Here is a 23700-nt window from a genome sequence, read left to right on the forward strand (position 1 = left end):
TGACGAGTACCAATGTTAACTGTCACCTCTCATCTCCAAACTAAATCACACCTGGAATTGGAGGCGCCGAGGAGCTGATAGAGTCAGCCTCGCAGAGGCTACAAGTCAATCAGTGCGGAGATGCGCGCGGAGACACCGGCTCCACGAGGCCGGGCGCCTTCATTCATTCTGGGATTTACACTTGTCAGGCTGCCGCCTGGGGGTGGACAGGAGGAGGGGTGGGCAGGCTGGTTTCACTCCAGCTCCACTTAAAACTGGATGACTGGCGGCTTCTCCCCAGGGGCACTGCAAGCTAGACCCACTTGCTTTCACTGCCCCTCCACTTCTTTATCCTGTGAGTCATTCTCCAGGGTCAGGGGACTTCAGGCTCATTGGGACAGATGCGTGGTCTCAGAGCTGGGAGTACTGGCTGCCCAAGCAACCCTTGCCACGCTGGGAGCACGTGAAGGGAAAAGGGATCCTATCCTGGGCACTGAGGCATGTGTTTGAAAGGGAGCTGGGCGGCCCTGTGGGGAAAGAAGGATAGATTTAAGCTGACTACTTTGCAGCAATTCTGTCTGTGGTCAAATGAAATGGAAAAGATCTTTGTTTTTCCTTTTATTCATTCCTTTACTCATTCAGCCAGTGGTATTCAGTGAGGCTCTATGTGAAGGGCTAAGAGTCCAATCGTGTGGAGCCCCCTTAGCCTTCAAGAAAGGAGAACTTAAAAGTGTTAAGAACTTCTCAGGCTGACATTTCTGATCTAGAATTAGTGTCTGAATCTGTAGCCCGCACCCCTTCATAATCCTCAGCACAGTCATTTATAAAGTGCTTTTTCACATATAAACATAACTATGCTAAGTGCTGTGCCAAGGAAAATGGCTGGAGATATAAATTCCAGATGGAGAGAAAAATATTGAGTTTCCTTTGCTGTTTAAACATCTATTTTATTTTTGTTACTATGAAAATAATATAATTTTGTTACAGAAAATTTGGAGCAATAGGGAGAGAGAAAATCACCTAAAGATAAAGCTGGCATTTTGATATGCTTCCTTCTTGTCTTTTTTCTTGTAGCTCTTTAGCTTTTTTTTTTTTTTTTTCTTTCTCAACAGCCCATCACCCAGGTCATGTCCTATGTCACTGAATATGGAGTTAGGGTGGAAGCTTCATTTTCTCCTGACCCCCAATCAGAGTGGCCCCTGAGGACAAGGCTTCACTCTGCCTGATGCCCGGGCACAGAAATGGTGATACAGGCATTCGGCAGGCTGATCTCTTAATCCAGATTGGTGTAGTCATTTGAAACTGAAAGCAGCTCCTTTTTATGTCGCCTGCTTCTCAGCATTAACTTCTCTTTGATGTAATTTTTGCTTCCGATGCTCTCTCCCTTCATGGGTTAGATTAGTGTGAAATTGGCCTGGCTTCTCCAGAGACTGCAGTGTTAAGCTTCAAATACTTGGTCCTTATTGGAAATCCTTAACCCACATCAGGGGAGAAAAGTGGCAGCATTACTTGGGAATGGGGGGGGGGGGAGTGGGGGGGTGGGGAATGAGGAGAGTTGGGTGTAGGGCAGTAGGGAAAGAAGTGCTTATTGGCAATAGGAGGATAGGGAAGTTGAGACTCCTGTCCACTTACTGACTGCTAAAGATTTCCTCACCTTGATGTGGGGCGGGGGAGGGGGTAAGAATGGATCTTAGGGAACTTGAAAACGTGGTAATAGGGGAAGAAACTTGTTTTAGTTGGCTGGAGCTCTGGCTGGAGCTGTCCAAAGGTCTTGGTTCTGAAAGGAAGAAGGAAAGATGACAGTGTTTCGGAAAGTAACAGAGCGATGTTACACAACCCTGTTTCGATCCCTGGGGTTATACCTGCTCCTGTGAGTGTTCCATCTGGTTCAGGTGTGACCTTGAAGTACATACAAGATGTAGTTACCAACATTGTGTGAGAACTGGCATAAATAGGTCCTTTCACCAGTTCTGTCCTTCCCTCTTACCTACCTCCCATCTGGCAGAGAATGACAATTTGTAATTGAGCCAGACTGCTGGAGGGAGTACTCAACTGCAAGGGAGACTCAACTGAGCACCTGACCTAGGGGAGGGTTTTCCCCTGGTTTTAAGGCAGAACTTGGGACAGGGAGTGCTCCTGTAGTGATATAGAACATTCCAGAGGGAAAAGATGCTCCAAGTTTGGGAAAGCACCTCAACTTATTCCCCGCTGACAACCTCAGCTCTTCTGCCATTAAATTCAGATTGCTGCCTGAGTATATCACTGCAGGACAGAAGCTGCCAGAAGTGATTCTGATGGCCAAACTGGCCCATGCTGTCCATAAAGGAAGTAACCACCAAACTTTCATCAGAGTCTGAGGGAACTTCAGACTGTCCGCTCAAAGACAGTTTAGTTCCAGATACTTCAAGTTGGTTATCAGCCAACAAACATACACTTTCCCCCTGTAATTGCCATTCAACTTTCTCTGCCAGACTAGACTTGACCTTTACACATACCCCCGCCTCTGTCTCAGTTTCTCTTCTTCCCTGCAATGCTTCATTCCCCAGCCTTGGCCCAATATCCCTGTGACCTTTCTTTCCTTGGCCGGTTTTCTCTTCCTTCCCTTCACTCCTAGTGGGTCCTTCCACCCACCTTCCCACTCAGCAAGATCCTTCATTTTGCCCCCTTCTTCCCCCAGCTTGGCCCGCTTGTCCCCATCGAGCGCCCCTGCCCCCACCAGGTCTCTGCACAGAGGAAGGGCCTTGGCCCACTTTGGTTTATTTAGCCTTGTGCCTCCTTGTGCATGGGCCCTCCTCTCCCCTTCTTGAGTCCGCAAATCACTCCTTCCAGTGTCAGCCGGCAAATTGGTTTATCCTCCCCCCAACCCGGCTTTCATTACCTTGCCGAAATGAAGCGATATCTCCTCGGCGGAGGCTTCCCGTCCGTGCCGCCGCTGGCATAATAAATGAAGACAAAGTGCCGGCGGCATAGACCATCTCTCCCACCGCACCACCAGCCGCTGCCAGCTTCATTATTCGCTTAAGTTGCCGGAGAGAATTACTTAACCCTGACCCGTGTATTAGGGGCCTGTATTAATGCCGCGACAGGCGCCTCTTACGGCAGAGAACAATTTATTAGTGCCGAAACAGGCTGCTTTTCTCTGTCATTTTTCCAATCTGAGCTTTGAACACACATCATTAAACTTGTCTGACTCTCTCCCCTTCTCCATCATTCCTTTTTCATTTTTTTAAACAGAAAGCACCGTACAGAATGGAGATTGTTCTGAAAATCTCCAAGTGCCTCTCTCTCTTCTCCTTTTTCTTTTCTTCTTGCCCTCTTTCCAGTTCTTTCTTTGGCCTTTTTTTTTTTTTTTTCTTTTTTTTTTTGCTTTTGGTGTCTTTGCTGGTGGCTCTTCTACTTTTAGGGTCAGGATAATGGGGGGAGGGGAACATCTGGCTGCCAGAAGAGAATCCCTTTGGGTATGGGGGTTGGGGGGGCAGAACAAGAGGGGCTCCCTGGGAGTCCCCTGAGCCCAGTGTGGTGTCGGTTGTCTCTCCCTCAGATTCCTTTTCCAGAGGCAGCCTCGGCCTCTCTGCCTCTCTGCCTCTCATTGTGCCTCCAGCTGGGAGCATCTCATTTGAAAACAAGCATTGGGATCAATTCTGGGAGCTAAAGGATCTGGCTGTGAGGAAGGACTGGGCAGGGTTGCTGTTTGTCACGGGGACTTTCTCATGTCCGCGTGTGGGGAAGAAATTTGGGAGGGGACCCCAGAATTAAAAAAAAACCCTGAGCCCTGGTGTGGTGTGTGGCCACAGTGGGGGAAGTTGGCCATCGGGCTGTGCTGCCATAGGGCCACATACACAGCTCCCCTGACCAAGGCAGACAGTGTCAGTTTCTGAGTGCTGTCATCTCTCTCTCCCCCTGTAGCTTTGTCTCAGCACCTGAGCTCAACTTATAGCTCCTATGTCCTCCCTGGCTCCCGGTTCTGGCTCTTCTGGCATTGCACATGCCCTTGTCTCTAACACCACTGCTGCTCAGAGCCACAGGGAGCCGCTCTCTGAGGTAGCACTTGCCACTTCTCCCTGGTGACTATCTCCTGCCCTCTGTATTGGGAACGCATGTGACCACTGTCTCAGTTTGTGTTCCTCTGAAAGCAGAGCTTGAGCAGACTTGGGTACAGACAGCGTGAGATGACACCAGGAAACAGGGGCGAGGGGTGGAGAAAGTGAGGCCAATTAGAAGGAAAAACCACTAAAAGAGCGTGTTTGTTATCCAGAGGCCTGTTATAGAAGTGGGGCTTGACTGCAGCAGGCCTTCCGAGCTGGGTACAGATCACCTCCCTGAATCACCTTTCTGGAAGACCTGGAGCATTTGTCCACAGGTTGTCCTCCTGTGCTCGTGGACTAACGGCTGCCCCTGGGAGTACACACTCTCCCATACTCCTCCACTGCATTTGTGCATTGCACAAGGGGTACTGCTGAGCACCTAGGCGGACAACCGGAGAGAAATGTAGTGCTTCTCGAGGCGGGTTCGGTTGGGATGGGTTCACATCCCATGGCTGAACGGCACACCCACGGCTGAATGGCATCTACTCCTGCCATCATCTCACATGCCCGCCTCCTCTCACCGGCTCTCCCTCTCAATCCCCGACCCCCAGGGCTTCCAGTACCTGTCAGTTCTGCAGCCCCACCTGTCCAGGGGCTGCAGAGACAAATGACAGCACAGCCCAGGCAGGGGCATAAACAGGTGAGGCAGGATATGGTCAACAAATAGGAACTGTGGGGACTGGCAAATCTGAGAGTAGAGATGATCTTGTAAAGACAATGACATAATTTTAAAAACATGTGCTACTAGACAGACCCATCTGGGGGCTAAGAAATTTGACTGCAGACGTACTGGTTTTAGCGTCAGGGTGGATGGAACGAATCTTTGGAGAAGATGTGACTTTCATGAAGTTTTCACTCACTTTTTTGCACTCTTCCCAACTCTAGCCGATGGCTTTGGGACCGTACTGGGGAAAGGGGCTGAGGGGGACAGAAAAACAGGAAAAGCCATGGAAAAGGCCAGAGGCTTCCCCCCCACCCCCCACAGCCCAGTCCTCCCCAAATTCCCCTGGCCTCCAGATCCTCACCATCCTCCCTCCCGCTTAGCTCGATAGCTCTTGAAAGTTCTCTAATCACCTCTCTGCTTCCTGCATTAATGAGCCTCTCATCTCACTGATGGCAATCAGAATATTTGCTTATGAAAGGGACACGGTTAATAACACGATTGCTCCCCTCCGCCTTCTTCCTTCCTCTTCTCCCCCCTCCCCTTCCCTCGCCCTCCACACAATTCTCTCAATTAACGATAGGCAGAAATTAATTTTTCCCTTCGATCGAAACAATTGCAAGGAAGCGGATTGCCAGCGTCGCTCCAGATAGGGACCGCTCCCAGCAGAGTGGAGAGAAAGGAGTGGAGATAGAGGAGATACGCACGGCCCTATCTGCAGGCACAGGACAGAGTAATACAAATGTTATCCTTAGAAATGTACTTAAAGAGGATATGTTTATAATTCGGAGGGGATTTTCAGGGGCTCTCCTGCCCTCCCTCCTTCTCCAGGGCACTCCACTCAGCTCACTTCTGTATAGCAGAACCCAGAGTTTGTTGGAGATTTTGCTCTCGCTGCCTCAGTGTGTGGAGTGGGGCCTGGGGTGAGAAGGGAGATAAGGTTGGGGGAGGAGGGGTCACGGCCATTGTCCAAGGGCCCAGGGCTGAGACCACTACAGAGATTGCTCGCTTTGGCTACAAAGCCAAACATCAGGTGTCAGATCTGATTGTTGTGTGGGCCTTCGAGGTGAGACCCTGGTTTATTTGCCACCTTTAAGGTCCTTCTGTGCCTGCCTGGACTTTTGGGTTGGCTCTCCTTCCCAGCCCATTCCTCCATCCAGGTAGGGAAGCAGGGGCCGTCGTGGAAGCCAAGATCATACCCTAGCACAGTGGATATGAGAAAGAACACAGATTCTGGAGGCAGACAGCTCGGGTTTGAATGGGGCTCTCACAGCTCTGTGACTCCAGGGAACTTACTTCACTTCTCTGTGTCTTGCTTTCCTCACCTGCGAAATGGTGAGCACGCCTACCTCATAGGGTTGTTGTAAGGGTGAAATGAGTGAATATTAATTACTAAGTACTTAGAATGGCACTTGGTAGGTAGCCAGTGGTATTCACACATCTGGTAAAGCGGTTAAAAAAAAAAAAAGAAAAAAAAGCTTATAGGCCCCTGTAGGCAGGAATTTGTTGGCCCATTCATTCAACAAACACTTGCTGTCCTACGGAGGACGTACATATTTTAAAGATTTGGCGGTCTATACACCTGAGTTGTAATATGGGCAACCGGAACACGGGCAGAATTCACCAGAAGAATGGTGCGCGAAGTGCTGTGGGATTTCAGGAGGAGGAAGGCAGGACAGGACAATTGGGGGTTGGCTTAACCCAGGAGGTGAGAGCTGAGCAGGGCTTCCAAGAGTAAGTTGGATTCTTTCCATAGGTTGGGAAAGGTCGCTGCTGGGCAGAGGGGGTGGAAGAGTGAGAGCCTCTGGCTGTAAGGACAAAAGGCCGGGCTCAGAAGTTGGGGGAACAGGGGGGTGGAGGGATTCGAGTGTGCACCACCCCCACCCCCCCGCCCCGTCATCACCTTCTCCGCGTTCACCCGCCCCCCCACCCCCCAACTCCTTCCAACCCTCCCCTTTCTCTCAACATCCAAGAAAGATTAACTTCTCTCGGTGCGAGAGAGAAAGTTATCATTAGCGGAGAATTAAAAGAGTGATTAATGGTGCCCCCCTTCCCCGCCCCCCGTAGGCCTTATCTGGTGGCGGTGAGCTGGACAATGCGGCGGGCGGGGAGGAGGGGAGACGGAGAGGGAGCGATGGAAAACAATAAATATTAAGTGCAAGAAAAAAGGGAGCGCCAGCGCCGATCCCACTTGTTAGATTGAAGGCGCCTCTCCAGAGGGGGGAAGGCTCCAAATTGCTAATTAGCGCCTCTGAAAAGGCCTGGCTCTGATATGCGCGCCGCTGAAAGGCCGCCGTTAATGAAGCCGCGGCGAGCCCGCTTCCCTTTGACTGGCCGTCATCCCTCCTGCGAGCCCCGGGCCGCCGGAACAATGCGGCGGGGAGCGCCGGCTCCCCCAGGCCTCGGCGGGACGGCCCGGGCAGCGCGCGCGGGGAGCGGCGCGGCGCCGGCGAAATGTGGAGGGGGAGATAAGGCCGAGCGCAGGGAAGAGGCTCACTCCCAGGGGCCCAGGGAAATTTGCAGTTATTATGAAGGCGATGAGACAGATTAAAAGCCCTTGTGTTCGCCGCTTTGCCCCTTTATTTAGTGGCTTCATCTAGGAGATGAAAGAAGTTGGAAATGACTTTCTCTGCTCTGCGCTGCGAGAAGCTTCATGGCACATTTCTTGACTTTATTCCTTCTTTTGTTTCTCCCTTCCTTGCCTTTAACCCCTGACAGACTTCTCTGTGGCCACAGGCACTGGAGGCCCGGAAGTAGGGACTGGCAGGGGCCTCCCCCATCGACACTAGCAGCCAGACCTTGGAGGCTTCCGGCTGATCTCGGGGGTATTGGCTAAACTAGGAAGGACTGAGCTTTGAGGGTCCCTGGAAGGCCTCACCAGGGGGCTGGATGACCCATGATCCAGATGAGTCACAGGTTCCTCGAATGCCCTGGACCTATTCCCAGAGGGCAGCACAACATTATGCACAGGGACTCCACAGCCAAATCCCCTGCGTTCAAACCCAGACTCTACACATTAGCTGAGAACTTGGGCAAGCTACTTAACTTCTCTGTGCCTTAGTTTCCTATCTGTAAAATGGGGACAATGATCATATATCCGTTCCTACTTCATAGCGTAGGATAGACTGATCGCATAACTGTCCCTGGGTTTTCACGCCTCCCTGTTCCTCATCCTTTGCGAGGGCCTTTCCATACTGACTCTGGGCCTGGCCGTATCACTAGCTTTGGCCAGCTTGATTCAAGCAAAGGCATGAAAAGGCACCGTGTGTTTCCATCTGAGAATGCACACCTCTCTTAGAACATCATCACAGTCGTAAGAACACACCATGGCTTGCCTCTGGTGGTGCGAGCATGGCTGTGACAGCCTGCTGAAAGCGTGTGGGACACACGTTGAGGAGAACCAAGTTGTCCCAGTCAAGGATATACTAAAACAGCAGCCCTCAGGTGACTGCAGATAGATGAGCAAACCCAGCCAAGATCTGCCAATCCTAGCCCAGATGGACAAGATGTTCTAGAACGCTTATGGACTTGTGAGAAATAAGAAGCAGATGTGGTTTTAAGCAACTAAATGTGGGAGTGGCTTTGTTAGGCAGCGTTTTTGTGAAAGAGATAGACACCAATAGACAAATTGGTGTTTAGAAGTTCGATGCTGCCAAAGCCAAAATAAAAACAAAACCCAACCCTGAGATGCATAGCTATGGCTTTGGGATTGGAAAGCAAGTGGAGTCTGGAAGAGATGATTAAAAAACCACTAGAGCAGCTTGGACAAAAGATGACCTGTGTCACTTATGGTGAAACAGTCAAAACTGTTGTGTGAGGTAATTTGGAAAATAGAAAAAAGTATTTAGTGGACTTATGGGTTTGAGTAAGGAGATTTCCAGGTGGAATGTTGAAAGGATCAGCTGGCCCTTACTGAGTAAATACGGTAAGGGACTATGAGAAAGAGGTAAACTAAAAAAAAAACCAGGAAACAACTAATTTGTCAACATACTGTACAGGGAATAAAAGGTCCCAGAACTTGCTGAAATGAAAAATAAGACTGTTTCTCATCTCCGGTCTCAAGATTCTCAGGGTATCATATGGAACCACAAAAGACCATGAATATTCAAAGTACTCTCGAGGAAGAAGAACAAAGTTTGAGGCATCACACTATTTGATTTCAAAATATGCGACAAGGCGACGGTAATCAAAACAGCATGATAATAGCATTAAAAAAAGACATATAGATCAAAGAAAAAGAATAAAGGCTCAGAAATAAATCCACACACTCATGTGATCTTCAACAAAGGTGCCAAGAACACACATTGGCAAAAGGAGAGTCTTTTCAACAATTGGTGCTCAAAATGAATTAAAAACTTAAAAGTAAGACCTCTAACCATAAGACTACTAGAAAAAAAAAAAGCCAGGAGTGAGGCCTCTTGACTCTGGGCAATAATATTTTGGCTATCACCCCAAACATCACAAATAGCAAAATAGCCAAAAAAACAAAAACAAAAAACCACAAAAGCAAAAATAGACTCATGGGATCACATCAAACCAAAAACCTTCTGTAAAATGAAGGAAACAATCAACAGAACAAAGAGACAATCTATAACATGGGAGGAAATATTTGCAAACCGTACATCTGATAAGGATTTAATCTATAACATATGTAAGGAACTCAACTGGGTAATAAATAAATAAATAAATAAACAACCTGATTAAAAAGTGAGCAGAGAACCTGCATAGACATTTCTCAAAAGAAGAAATACAAAGGTTAAGCAGATATGTTTTATACTCAACATCACAAATCATTAGAAAAATGCAAATTGAAAGCATAATGAGATATCACCTCACATCTTGTTAGGATGTCTGCTAGAAAAAGATGAGGGATGATAAATGTGGGTGAAGATGTGGAGAAAAGAGAACCCTTGTACACTATTGGTGAGAAAGTAAACTGGCAGAGCCATTACAGAAAACAGTAGAGAATTTCGGGAAAGAGTGAGACTAGAACTTCCATATGATCCTGCAATCCCACTTTTGGGTAAATATCCAAAAGAAATGAAATCAGGATCTTGTAAAAAGACTTATCTGCATATCCATGTTTATTGCAGTATTATTCACAGTAGCCAAGACAGGAAACAACAGATGAATGAGTAAGAAGGTGTTATACACACCACACACACACACACACACACACACACACACACACACACACACTGGAATATTCTCAGCCATTAGAAAGAAGGAAATCCTATCATTTATGGCAACATAGATGAACTTGGGAGCCATTATGCTAAGTGAAATAAGCCAGAAAGAGAAAGACAAATTATGTATGATCTCACTTGTATGTGGGAAAAAAAAAAAAAAACTTGAAGTCAGGGTACCTGGGTGGCTCAATCAGTTAAGTGACCAACTCTTGATTTTGGCTCAGGTCATGATCTCACAGTTTGTGGGATTGAGCCCCACATTGGGCTCTGTGCTGACAGTGTAGAGCCTGCTTTGGATTCTCTCTCAACCTCTCTCTCTGTCCCCCCCCCCCCCATTTGGAAAATAAATAAATTTTTAAAAAATGTTGAACTCATAGAATCGATGATTAACATGGTGGTTACTAGGGACTTTTGAGGGGCAGCAAGGACTGGGGAAATGCTGGTGGTCAAAGGGTACACAGTTGGAGTTACATAGGATGAATAAGTCTATAGATCTAATATAGAAGCATAATGACTATAATTAGTAATACTGTATGGAACACTAGAAATATGCTACAGAGATTTTAGATGTACTTGTCACACAAAAAATTGGTAACAATGCAAGGAAATGATATGTTAATTAGCTTGACAGTAGTAATCATTTCACTCTGAATATGTACATTCAACTCATTGTGTTGTACATCTTAAATATATGCAATTTTACTTTAAAAACATATAAATAAGAAAAGAAACATTCTGGTGCAAAAAATAAAAACTATTCTCAGTGTAATACAAGGCCTAGGACATCTGCTTCTTGCAGTAATGGGGGGAATAGGGGCAGTATTTACTCTCCCATCCTAAATAATTTAAGGAATACAAAAATTTCCCATATTCAACAAGGTAAAATTAGTCATGTCTGGAAAACAATAAAAAATTACTAGGCACAAAGAAGCAGGAAAATATAACCATAATATAAAGAAAAATCACTCAATAAAAATAAACCCAGAATTACTATATTCTATATTTCATGTGTTTAACAAAATAGAGAGAAACATGAATACGTTAAAGAGAGACATGGAAGATTTTTTTTTTTAAGGCCCAAATCTAACTTGTATAGAAACACAGTGTCTGAGATTAAAAAAAAAAAAAAAAAAAAAAAAAAATATATATATATATATATATATATATATATATGGTAGAATTAACACCATGTTAGATACTGTGGAAGAAAACATTATGACTTTGAAGACATAGCAATATAAACCATTCAAAATAAAACAGGAAAAAAAAAGCAGAAGAAGGAAATAAATAAAAACAAAAGAACAACTTAAAGCAACCTGAAGTATGTGTAATTGTAGTCCCAGAAGTAGAAAGGAAGTGAGAGGAGAAAAATCTTTGAAGAAATAATGGCCTCAAAGTTTCCAAATTCAATGAAAATTATAAACCCACAGATCCAAGAAGCTCAATGAATCCTAAGGACAGGAAACATGATGAAAATGACACTAATCAAATGGCTTAAAACTAGTGATAAAGAGAAAGTCTTAGCAGCAACAGAATAAAGACATATCATGTATAGAGGGGAAAATGATAAGAGTGACAACAGACTTGATCTCAGAAATGATGTGAGCCAGAAAACAGTGAAGCAACATCATTAAGGTAATGAAAGAAAAACACTGTCAACCTAGGATTCTGTACTCAGCAAACATCTTTCAAAACAATGAAGATGGGGTGCCTGGGTGGCTCCATAGGTTAAGTGATCAACTCTTTTTTTTATTATGTTTCTTTTCATTGTTGTTTATTTATTTTGGGGGGGGAGGGGCAGAGAGAGAGCCGACACAGGGCTGGAACTCACGAACCAAGAAGTCATGACCTGAGCCAAAATTGGATGCTTAACTGACTGAGCCACACAAGTGCCCCAAGTGACTGACTCTTGATCTCAGCTCAGGTCATGGTCTCATGGTTTGTGAGATCCAGGCCCATTTCAGCACAGAGGCTGCCTGGGATTCTCTCTCTCCCTCTGTCCCTGCCCCTACCCCACTCAGGCACACACACTTGTGCTCTCTCTCTTTAAATAAATAAACATTTTCAAAATAAAGACAATGTAAAGGCTTTCTCAAGCAAATCTGAAGAATCATCACTAACATACCAGAATTACAAGAAACGTTAACGAAAATACTTTAGGTAGGAGGAAAATTATACCACATAGAAAGCTGGATCTCTCTAAAAGAATGATACGCACCAAAAGTGATATTTGTAAAATTATCACTTTTTTAATTTTCAAAATCTCCTTAAACGATAATTGACTGTTGAAGGCAAACAAATGACAATGTATTGTGGGGCTTCTACCATGTGTAGCAGTGAAATATATGACAACAATAGCACAAAGGCTGGGAGAGAGGAGATGGAAGGATACCGTTGTAAGGTTTTTACACCAGGCATAAAGTGTTAAAATATTACTTGAAGACAGATTAAGATAAATTAAAGATGTATACTAAAAACCCTAAAGCAACAACTAAAAATATAAAACACAAGTATAACTAATAAGCTAACAGTGGAGATAAAACAAAATAACAAAATACACTCAATCCAAAAGAAGGAAGAAAAAAAAGGGGGAAAAGGAACAAAGAATAGATGGGACAGATAGAAAATAAAAAGCATGATGGTATGTTTAAACCTGTTATTGGCAGAGTCGAAGTCCCTGCAAATTCATGTGTTGATGACCTAACTTCCAACACCTCCAAATGTGACTGTGTTTGGTGAAAGCGTCTTTAAAGAGACTTACCTAAGAGATTACCTAAAGGGTAATTAAGTTAAAAATGGGTTATTATTAGTGTGGGCCCTAATCCAATTTGACTGGTGTCCTTGTAAAAAGAAGAATTTGGAATTTGATACATAAATAGAGAAGGAAGACAATGTGAAGGCACAGAGAGAAGATGGCCATCTATAAGCCAAGGATAGAGGGCTCAGAAGAAACCAAACCCACCAACACCTTGATCTTAGATTTCAAGTTTCCAGAACTGTGTGAAAATAAATTTCTGTTGTTTAAGCCACCAAGACCGTGGTACTTTGTTATGACAGCCCTAGCAAACTAATACATTAACTAAATGAATAATCATATTAAATGAAAATGTTCTAAACCACACAAACCCAGCTAGACCAGAACCAACTTGTCCTTTTTAATTAATAAATCTCTGGATCAAGAAGAGCCACATTTAAGGAGTTGCACTTGATCATGATATAGATTACAACATCCTAGACTCCCAGCCTGATGCCATGGTTGGTGAGACTTTTTGGTGTCCCGGGATGGAGCGTGATACTCTGCATGTGGGAGAAACATGAATAATCGTGACCAGAGGGAGGACTGTTGTAAGACAGTGCCATTAATGACCCCAGTTTTCTATGTGTCCTCCAAAAAGTTTGTTCAAGTCCTAACCTCCTGTATCTGTGAATGTCAACTTATTTGGAAATAGTCTTTGAAGATGTAATCAAGTTAAGGTGAAGTCATACTGGATTTGAGTGAGCCCTGATCCAATGGCTAGTGTCCTTACAAAAAGAGAAGAGGCCCCGAGACAGCCACACACAGAGGAGGACTACCAAGTGAATAGGGAGGCAGAGATCAGGGTGATGGATCTACGAGCCAGGAATGCCAAGAACCACCAGGAGCTAGGGTGACACAAGGAAGGATGCTTTTCTCCAGCCTTTGGAGGGAATGTGACCCTGTTAACGCTCTGATTTTGGACGTCTAGCCTCCAGAACTGTAGGAGACTAAATTTCTGCTGTTTAAAGCCATCTAGTTTTTGGTACTTTGTTCCAGTACCCCTAGGAAACGAATACACCACCTCATGGCCCTTACTCTGACTACTCCCTCTTCCTGGTACGTTTGTCCCTGACATGGTTGGAGAGCACACTCCCTCCTTTCTTGAGGCATTTGTTCAGATGAGCCCTTATCAGAGAAACCTATCACAAATAGCAGCAAGTCCCACATCCAGCATTTCCTTTCCCCTCCTCCCACCTTTTTAGTCTGCACAGCCTTTCCACCACCTAATAGTTCATGTGTTTATCCATTTATTGTTTGTCTTCCTCCCCTGGGGGTGGTGTGGAAAGAATCCCGAAGGCAGGGACTTTTGTCGATTTTGTTTCCGGGTGCTTCTTCAGTATCCAGGACGTGGTAGGCGCCTCATTAAATATATCCTGACTGAATGAATGAATGAATGTCCATGAAAACGATACCTGCCAAATACATCCCACAAGGGGGGGAGAGCACCGTTTGGAGTGAGAAGTCTCGTTCCTATCACAGTCATTTCACACACCAGCCGTGTGACCCTGTTTCACCTCTCGGAGCTTCAGTGTGCTAATCTGTGGAAATCAAGACAAAAGCACCTACATTGGAGGTTTATTCTGAGGATTAATTGAATGATTCCATCAGTAAATAATGGAGACACAAACCTCTTCTTGGGAAATCCACATGTCTAACAATTAATATATATCATGCGTGTGTGTGTGTGTGTGTGTGTGTGTGTTGCTATGTGCCATGCAGCGTGCTACACACTCACATTAAAACTTAGTGGTTAAGTACATGGCTCCTAGAGTCACTGTGCCTGCTTATATACTTACCAGCTGTACGGCCTTGGGCAAGCTACTTAACCTTACTGTGCCTTAGTTTCCTCATCTGTAAAATGGAGATAATAATAGTACTTATTTCCTAGGATTCCTTTGAGGAATTTTGGTTGATCCATGTTAATATTTAGATACTGTCTGGTACCTACTGAGTGTTCAATAGATGTTAGCTACTGTTATTTTGTCATGCAACTTAATCTTCCATGCATTCTGGGGCAGTTCCTGCCACATTGGTGCTCCGTAGATTCTAATTTCCCTTTCTGGCCCCTTCGCAAAGTCTATTTGAATTGCCCTTTTGTCACGTTTCCCCATCACCCCCCTTCCCCACCACGCTGTAGCTTCGACCGCCTTGAGCCAGCCTTCTGAGCATTCTAGCTTCTTGCTTCTCTTTCCTTCCGAAGGCTTCCACGTAAGAACAAGCTCAGCCAAGCGTAGGCGGTGAGTAATCTGTGCTTGGTTGCTTCAGCCCCTCGTTACCTGCACAGATGGTCGTGGCTCTATCATTTTCTAGCTGTGTGGGTTTAGGTAAAGTCATTAGCCTCTGAAAACTTTAGTTTCCTCATCTATAAAATGGGGATAACATAATGCTGTGGTAGACAGGATAATGGCCCCCCGGAATCTGTGACTATGTTAGCCTACATGGCAAAAGAGACTTTGTAGTTATGATTAAAGTTAAAGACCTTGAGATGGGATGATTGTCCTGAATTATCCACGTGGGTGCATTATGTTAAGCTTGTGGCAATTTGTGATAGCAGCGATAGGAAACTAATATACACGCCTATGATGCTTGGCCCATAGTAAGCCTTCAATAAATGCTACCTCAACAAAAGCAACTGTAAGTAGTTGAGAAGGGTACATGTGAGAGTGTGAAAGGCATGGCATAGGAGGAATTTGGCAGACCTCTACCAGCTGCCTCCTAATGCCCTGTGCCTACCTGCTCTGGACACAGAACAGCCTCTCCCAGTGTCCCCTCACCTGGTATGCTCCATAGGAGTTCTGTGTCTGTTGTCCCCACTCTCCCATCCCAGCCTCCAGAGAGGTTTCTTGTAAGGCAAAGCAGAAGGAGTGCTGGGGCCAGAGAGGAGGGCCAGTTGCTGGGAGTCATTCATTTTTCAAGCAAATGCTGACACTTCCTGCTGTCTGTAGTGGACACTTTCTATTAGTAACATCTCTTGAGTGGCTGTTGGAAAACAATTCTGGAAAGATTCTGGAATGTCTTGGATTGGTTTAGGGACGATTAAAGCCAGGAAAGGGGGAAATGGAAAAGCACTGTGGAGATGAGTGAACAAGGAATTCCTGCCTTCATCAAACTGTTCTAGGTGCCCAGGGTTGAGGAAGGCAAAAAGAGAGACAACGTATCTTTTCTTATGATATTACCTTCTAGTGGGAGGTGACAGAAAATAAGCAAGTATACATCAAATCAACAAGGTAATGTTGGATTATGATACAAGCCACAAGGGAATAAAGAGGATGAGATAGAAAATGGCTAGGGGAGTAGAATTCCTCCAGATGGTGTTAGGAAAGCTCTCTATATGAAGGTGATGTGTTACTTTATTTTTTAATTTTTTTAGGTGCCTCAGCGTAGTAGGTAGTACTTCAGTCTCATTTTTTTAAATGTTTATTTATTTTTGAGAGACACAGAGAGAGAGAGAGAGAGAGCGCGCGAGCAGGGGAGGGAGCAGAGAGGGAGACACAGAATCTGAAGCAGGCTGCAGGCTCTGAGCTGTCAGCACAGAGCCTGATGTGGGGCTTGAACCCACGAACTGTGAGATCATGACCTGAGCTGAAGTCGGCCGCTTACTTGACCATGGTCCCCTGAAGGTGACATTGTAGCTAAGGCTTCAAAGATGAGGAGATCCTCCAGCCCATGCCCGCAAAGCCCTGAAGACAGGTATTCATGGTTGCAGAACAGCATTTGCCAAGGCCCAGGGGGGTGCAGGGGGACAGTGCTTGGTGGGCAGGTACTGTGAGCATGGGGAAAGGGCTCAAGATGAAGCTGAGACATAGGTAGGGGCCAGATCATAGGCTGTTCAGGCCACGGTGAAGACTGTCAGCTTATTATAACTGCAGGGAATCTAATGAACCAGCAGCAGAGGTGCTTTTGTGATGTGTGCGTGCGTGCGTGCGTGCGTGCGTGCATGTGTGTGTGTGTGTTGTGGGAAGGGCAAACCTATCATTTTTCCTGTCTGCACATCCTTTTCAGCTGGTGATTTGCTCATTCAACCAACAGTTTTGCTCTAATAGTCGATTGAAGGAAAATTGTTGACTAGACTCTGTCTTCTCAGTAACTACTAATTTTTTGGAGCACTTAATTTGTGCTAGGTTCTATGCTAAATGGCTTGTAGTCATTGTTTCATTTAATCTCCACCGAAGAGATGTATACTTTCTATTATTGTCTCCAGTTCACAGAGGAGGAAGCAAGGGCTCAAAGAAGTGAAGCAGTTAGCTCTGGACACAGCTAGTCAGTTAATGGAGCTTCACCCTTGGCTTCCCTCCTGGCTCCACTGTTATCTGCTGGAAGTCTGCCCAAAACTCCACGTCATCAGGGACTTCAGTTACCAAGTGTGATGGCCTCTCCTTAGAGCATTCCTCCCTGGGTCGCCTGCGTGGCTCAGTTAGTTGAACATCTGACTCTTGATTTGGGCTCAGGTCACGATCCCAGGGTTGTGGGATTGAGTCCCTCACTGGGTTCCACACTGAGCATGGCGTCTGCTTGAGATTCTCTCTCTCTTTCTCTCTGTCTCTCCCTCTGCCTGTCTCCCCCACTTGCGCAATCAAGAAGAAGAAGAAGGTGGTGGAGGAGGAGGAGGAGGAGGAGGAGGAGGAGGAGGAGGAGGAGGAGGAATAGTAGTAGTATTCCTATTCCACCCAGTTTTTCCTTTTGGCTCTCTTTTTCTTAAATTTCTGGCTTCTATACACTGGTTCTCTTCAAATGTTCTCTGTTCCTTTTGAGCTGTCCCCCTTATCCCCATAGTCTTCTGTTGCCACAATCTTTCTTTGAGTGGTCCTGCTCACGACTACCATCATTACTTGAACGTGGAGCTTTGATTTAAATTTTTTCTTCCAGCATTTAGTAAGCAAATATTTGTTTTCCTGATTGGCAATAGTTCCTGAGCACCTACCATGTGCAAAGCATCGTGCCAGAAACTGGTGAGAATACAATGACTATGACAGGATCTCTGGGGCAATAGAATTGGCTTCATTTTTGTTCACACACTCTATCTCCAGAGCTTAGTGTAGGGCCAGGTATGTCATAAGGTGCCAGTATATATTTTGTTGAATGAGTCATTTACTTGGGGAGGCAGATTTGCTCATAATTGGCTCTAATTCAAGGTTTAATGAAGAAAATGCCATCATAAAGATACCAGCAAGTGCTGAGAGAGCCCAATAGAGTAGGCAAGCAAGGGGAAGCCTTCATGGAGGTGACAATGGCATTCAACCTTTCAATCACCCTAAATCTTAGGGGTGTTCTAGAAATAGCAAGTGATCTGGTGTGCTCAAGTATGCTCCAGGAGGTAGTAAAAGATGGATGAAGTGAAATTGTGTTTCAGGAATCTTACTCTGGTGCGAGTGTAGAGAATGACTTATTTGGGGAGAGCCCATCCAGAAGAGTGGTTGCCTACCCAGGCCAATGGCACAGAGCGAGCAAAAGAGGGAATGTGGATGCAAGAATACCATAAAAGTGGAATCTATGAGGCTTGGCATTTAACTAGGTGAAGGGGTATAAGGAAGAAGCAGGAACTAAAGACAGCTTTGAGGCATCTCAGTTGGGTGACTGTATGATGGTGGTAATATTTCCCAAACAGGGAACCGTGGGGAAGGGGAAGATTTGATAGAGACTACAGAAGAAACTAAGCTTTGTTTTGACATCTTAAGTTGGAGATGCTGCTGGAGTAAATCAATGGAGATAGCTAGCAGAAAGATGCAAATAAAAACTGGATTTCACAGGGGAGCTTTCAGAGGTGATGGGGGCAACTGACATCATGGGAGATGCTATGATTTGGGGGCGAGAACTTTTTTTCATAGTTTTATTTATGAAAACATTTTTGATTTTAATATAGTTGACACACAATGTTATTTTAGGTTCAGGTGTACAACATAGTGATTCAACTTCTTTACGTGTCATGCTATGCTGATCACAAGTGCAGCTATCATCTGTCACCATACAACACTACCACAATATTATTGTAGTCAACATTATTGACTATGTTCCCTTTGCTGTACCTTTTATTCCCATGACTTATTCATTCCATAACTGGAAGCCTGTATCTCCCACTTTCTTTCACCCATCTTTCCCCTCTTCCTAGGCAACCATCAGTTTGTCCTCTGTATTCATAGGTCTGATTCTGCTTTTTGATTGTTTATTCATTTGGGTTTTTTTTAGATTCTACATATGAGTGAAATCATATGGTATTTGTCTTTCTCAGTATGACTTACTTCACTTAGCATAATATTCTCTATGTCTATCCATGTTGTTGTAAATGGCATGATCTCATCCTTTTTTAAAAATTTTTTTTAACGTTTATTCATTTTAGAGACAGAGAGAGACAGAGCATGAATGGGGGAAGGTCAGAGAGAGAGGGAGACACAGAATCTGAAACAGGCTCCAGGCTCTGAGCTGTCAGCACAGAGCCCGATGCGGGGCTCGAACTCACGGACCGCGAGATCATGACCTGAGCCGAAGTCGGTCACCCAACCGACTGAGCCACCCAGGTGCCCCTCATCCTTTTTTTTTTTTAAATGTTTATTTAGAGAGAGAGAGAGAAGAAGAGCATGTGTGAGTGTGAGTGGGGGTGGAGCAGAGAGGGAGGAGATCCCAAGCAGGCTCCGCGTTGACAGCCTGCCTGGTGTGGGGCTCAATCACATGAACTGTGAGATCATGACCTGAGCCCAAATCAAGTTAGATGCTTAACCTACTGAGCCACCCAGGGTACCCCATGATTTCATGCTTTTTTAAAGGCTGCATGATATTCCCTTTGTGTGTGTGTGTGTGTGTGTGTGTGTGTGTGTGTGTCCTACATCTTTTTAAAAAATATATTTACTAATGGACACTTAGGTAGCTTGTGGGAGAGAATTTCACTTAAGCAGAAAGGAGGCTGATAGCTGTGGACAACTTTTGAACATTTCTTTCTCTCCTATGGGAGTTACAAATTCAGCATGTCCAAAATGGAATTAATCAATTTCTCACCAAATCTGTTTCTTTTCTTCTCTAGTACTGTGCAAATGGTACTGACCACTCTCTTAGTCATGGTGGCTCAAGACCTCAGTCATCCTTGTCTCCTCCCTTAAATCTCCCTTAAATTCTGAAAGTCCATAAAAATAACAGATAGGAGATATAGTCATTTATAATGGAACTATTTTAGATGGTGTGTAGTGTATCATTCTGTTTGTATTCCTAGGCAAGTACAGATTTAATTTCCTATATACATGAATACAGCCATACTCTACATTTTTAGAATACCTTTTTAAAAAAATGTTTATTTATTTATTTTGAGAGAGAGAGAGCTTTTGGAGTGGCGGGGCAGAGAGAGAGAGAGAAAGAAAGAATCCCAAGCAGGCTCTGCACTGCCAGCACAGAGCCCGATGTAGGGCTCGAACTCACAAACTGTGAGATAATGACCTGAGCTGAAGTCAAGAGTCAGATGCTTAACTGACTGAGCCACCCAGGCACCCCTAGAATAACCTTTTTATTGGAGTAAAACAGTCAAGCAGAAATGTACACAATCAGAAGCCGATGACTTTTCATTCATTAAATATTCTTCCACATCAATTTTATTTATTTTATTTTTAAATTTAATTTATTTATTTTTCTTTTAATTTAAATCCAAGTTAGTTAACACATATTTAATCATAAATTAAGGAATAGAATTTGGTGATTCATCACTAAATATAACACCCAGTGCTCATCCTCTACAAATGTCCTCCTTTATGAGCCTTACCCCTTTAGCCTTTCCCTCCACCCAACACTGCACCAGCAACCTCCAGTTCTCTATATTTGAGATTCTCTTATATTTTGTCCCCCTCCCTGTTTTTATATTATTTTTGTTTCCCTTCCTTTATGTTCATCTGTCTTGTATCTTAAATTCCACATGAGTGAAGTCATATGATATTTGTCTTTCTTTGACTAATTTCACTTAGCATAATATAGTCTACTTCCATCCATGTTGTTGCAAATGGCAAGATTTCATTCTTTTTGATTGCCATGTAATATTCCTGTGTGTGTGTGTGGGGGGGGGGATCTCCCATCTTCTTTATCCATTCATCAGTTGATGGACCTTTGGGCTTTTGGCTATTGTCGATAGTGCTGCTATACACATTGGGGTGCATGTGCCCCTTTCAAATAGCACACCTGTATCCTTTGGAGAACTACCTAGTAGTGCAATTGCTGGGTAGTAGGGTAGTTCTATTTTCAATTTTTTGAGGAACCTCCATACTGTTTTCTAGAGTGGCTGCACCAGTTTGCATTCCCACCAGCAGTGCAAAAGGGTTCCCCTTTCTCTGCATCCTCGCTAACATCTGTTGTTGTCTGAGTTGTTAATTTTAGCCATTCTGACTGGTGTGAGGTGGTATCTCATTGTGATTTTGATTTGTATTTCCCTGATGAGTGATGTTTAGCATTTTTTCATGTGTTTGTTAGCCACCTGGATGTCTTCTTTGGAAAAGTGTCTATTCATGTCTTTTGCCCATTTCTTCACTGGATTATTTGTTTTTTGGGTGTTGAGTTTGATAAGTTCTTTATAGATTTTGGATACTAACCCTTTATCTGATATGTCATTTGCAAACATCTTCTCCCATTCTGTTGGTTGCCTTTTAGTTTTGCTGATTGTTTCCTTCACCATGCAGAAGCTTTTAATCCTGATGAGGTCCCAGTAGTTCATTGTTGCTTTTGTTTCCCTTGCCACTGGAGACATGTTAAGTATGAAGTTGCTGTGGCTGAGATCAAAGAGGTTGTTTCCTTTTTTCTCCTCTAGGATTTGATGGCTTCCTGTCCTATGTTTAGGTCTTTCATCCATTTTGGGTTTATTTTTGTTTATGGTATAAGAAAGTGATCCAGGTTCATTCCTCTGCATGTCGCTGTCCAGTTTTTCCAACACCATTTGCTGAAGAGACTGTCTTTTTTCCATCGGATATTCTTTCCTGCTTTGTCAAAGATTAGTTGGCCATACTAATTTGTGGGTATGGATCCATTTGTAGTTTGTGGGTCCATTTCTGGGTTCTCTATATCTGTTTTTATGCCAGTACTGTACTGTCTTGATGATTACAGCTTTGTAATACAGCTTGAAATCCAGAACTGTGATGTCTCCAGCGTTGGTTTTTTTCAGGATTGCTTTGGCTTTTCGGGATCTTTTCTGGTTCCATATAATTTTAGGATTGTTTGTTCTAGCTCTGTGAAAAATGCTGGTGGTAACTTGATAGGGACTGCATTAAATGTGTAGATTGCTTTGGGTAGTATAGACATTTTAACTGTTTGTTCTTCCAGCCCATGAGCATGGAATGTTTTTCCATTTTTTTCTCTTCAATTTCTTTCATAAGCTTTCTATAGTTTTCAGTGTACAGATTTTCACTTCATTGTTTTGGTTTATTCCTAGTATTTTATGGTTTTTGGTGCAATTGTAAATGGGATCGATTCCTTTATTTCTTTTTCTGCTGCTTCATTATTGTTGTATAGAAATGCAACTGATTCCTGCACATTTATTTTATATCCTGCAACTTTGCTGAATTCATGGATCAGTTCTAGCAGTTTTTGGTGGAGTCTTTTGGGTTTTCCACATAGAGTATCATGCCATCTGCAAGGAGTGAAAGTTTGACTTCCTCCTTGCCATTTTGGATGCCTTTTATTTCTTTGTATTGTCTGATTGCTGAGGCTATGTTGAATAACAGTGGTGAGAGAGGACATCCTTGTTGTGTTCCTGACCTTAGGGGGAAAGCTGCTATACTTTTTCCTCATTGGGGATAATATTAGTGGTGGGTCTTTCATATATGGCCTTTATGATCTTCAGTTACGACCTTTTTATCCCTACTTTCTTGAAAGTTTTTATCAAGAAAGGATGCTATATTTTGTCAAATGCTTTTTCAGCATCCATTGAGAGGATCAACTAGTTCTTATCCTTTCTTTTATTAATGTGATGTATCACACTGATTGATTTGCAGATATTGAACTGGCCCTGAATCCCAGAAATAAATCACACTTGATCATGGTGAATAATTCTTTCAATGTACTGTTAGATCCGATTTGCTAGTATCTTGTTGAGAATTTTTGAATCCATGTTCATCAGGGAAATTGGTCTATAGTTCTTTTTAGTGGGGTCTTTGTCTGGTTTTGGAATCAAGGTAATGCTGGCCTCACAGAATGAGTTTGGAAGTTTTCCTTCCATTTCTATTTTTTTGGAACAGCTTCAAGAGAATAGGTGTTAACTCTTCTTTAAATGTTTGGTAGAATTCCCCTGAAAAGCCATCTGGCCCTGGACTCTTGTTTGTTGGGAGATTTTCTTCCACATCAATTTTAAAAGGCTTCAAAGGCAGTCTATCCCATAGATGTAACATAATTTAGATAACTAATCCCTGTCGTAGGACTTTTTTTCCTAGTCTTCTCATCCCTCTCTATACATTTAAAATATTTTTGCACCTATTTCCAATTTTTCTTTAGAATAAAATTCCTTAGAGACAGAATTTCTTGTTCAAAAGCCATGTACATTTAAAAAAAATTACCTTTTTATTTTAGATTAGTTTTAGGCTTACAGAAAAATTACAAAGGTATTACAGACTGTTACTATATACCCCATACTCAGTTTTCTCTATTATTAACATCTTACATTCATATAGAACATTTGTCACAATTAATGAACCAACATTGAGACATTATTAGCCAAAGTCCCTAGTTTATCCAGATTTCTTTAGTTTTTACCTAATGTCCTTTTTCTATTCCAGTCTTTCATTTAGTAGATCACATTACATTTAGTTGTCCCATCTCCTTAAGCTCTTCTTTGTGACAATTTCTAGACTTTCCTTGACTTTTTTGACCTTAACAATTTTGAGGAATTCTAGCCAGGCATTTTGTAGAATGCCCCTCAGTTGGGGTTTGTCTGTTTTTTCTCTTCATTAGACTGAGGTTATGGGGTTTGGAAGGAAAGTACCATAGAGATACTTTCATCATATCTAGCCCACAAACGATCAGCATGATTTATACCCT

General features: G+C 43.7%; 1 protein-coding gene across 1 annotated transcript in view; it reads left to right on the forward strand.

The window, feature by feature from the left end:
- The window catches only part of GPATCH2L (G-patch domain containing 2 like), a 152191-nt gene that overhangs the window by 52890 nt on the left and 75601 nt on the right, over window positions 1–23700 (forward strand). The window lies entirely within an intron of this gene.

Source organism: Acinonyx jubatus, chromosome B3 (genome assembly GCF_027475565.1).
Source record: "Acinonyx jubatus isolate Ajub_Pintada_27869175 chromosome B3, VMU_Ajub_asm_v1.0, whole genome shotgun sequence".
In the NCBI taxonomy this organism is placed as follows: Eukaryota; Metazoa; Chordata; class Mammalia; order Carnivora; family Felidae; genus Acinonyx; species Acinonyx jubatus.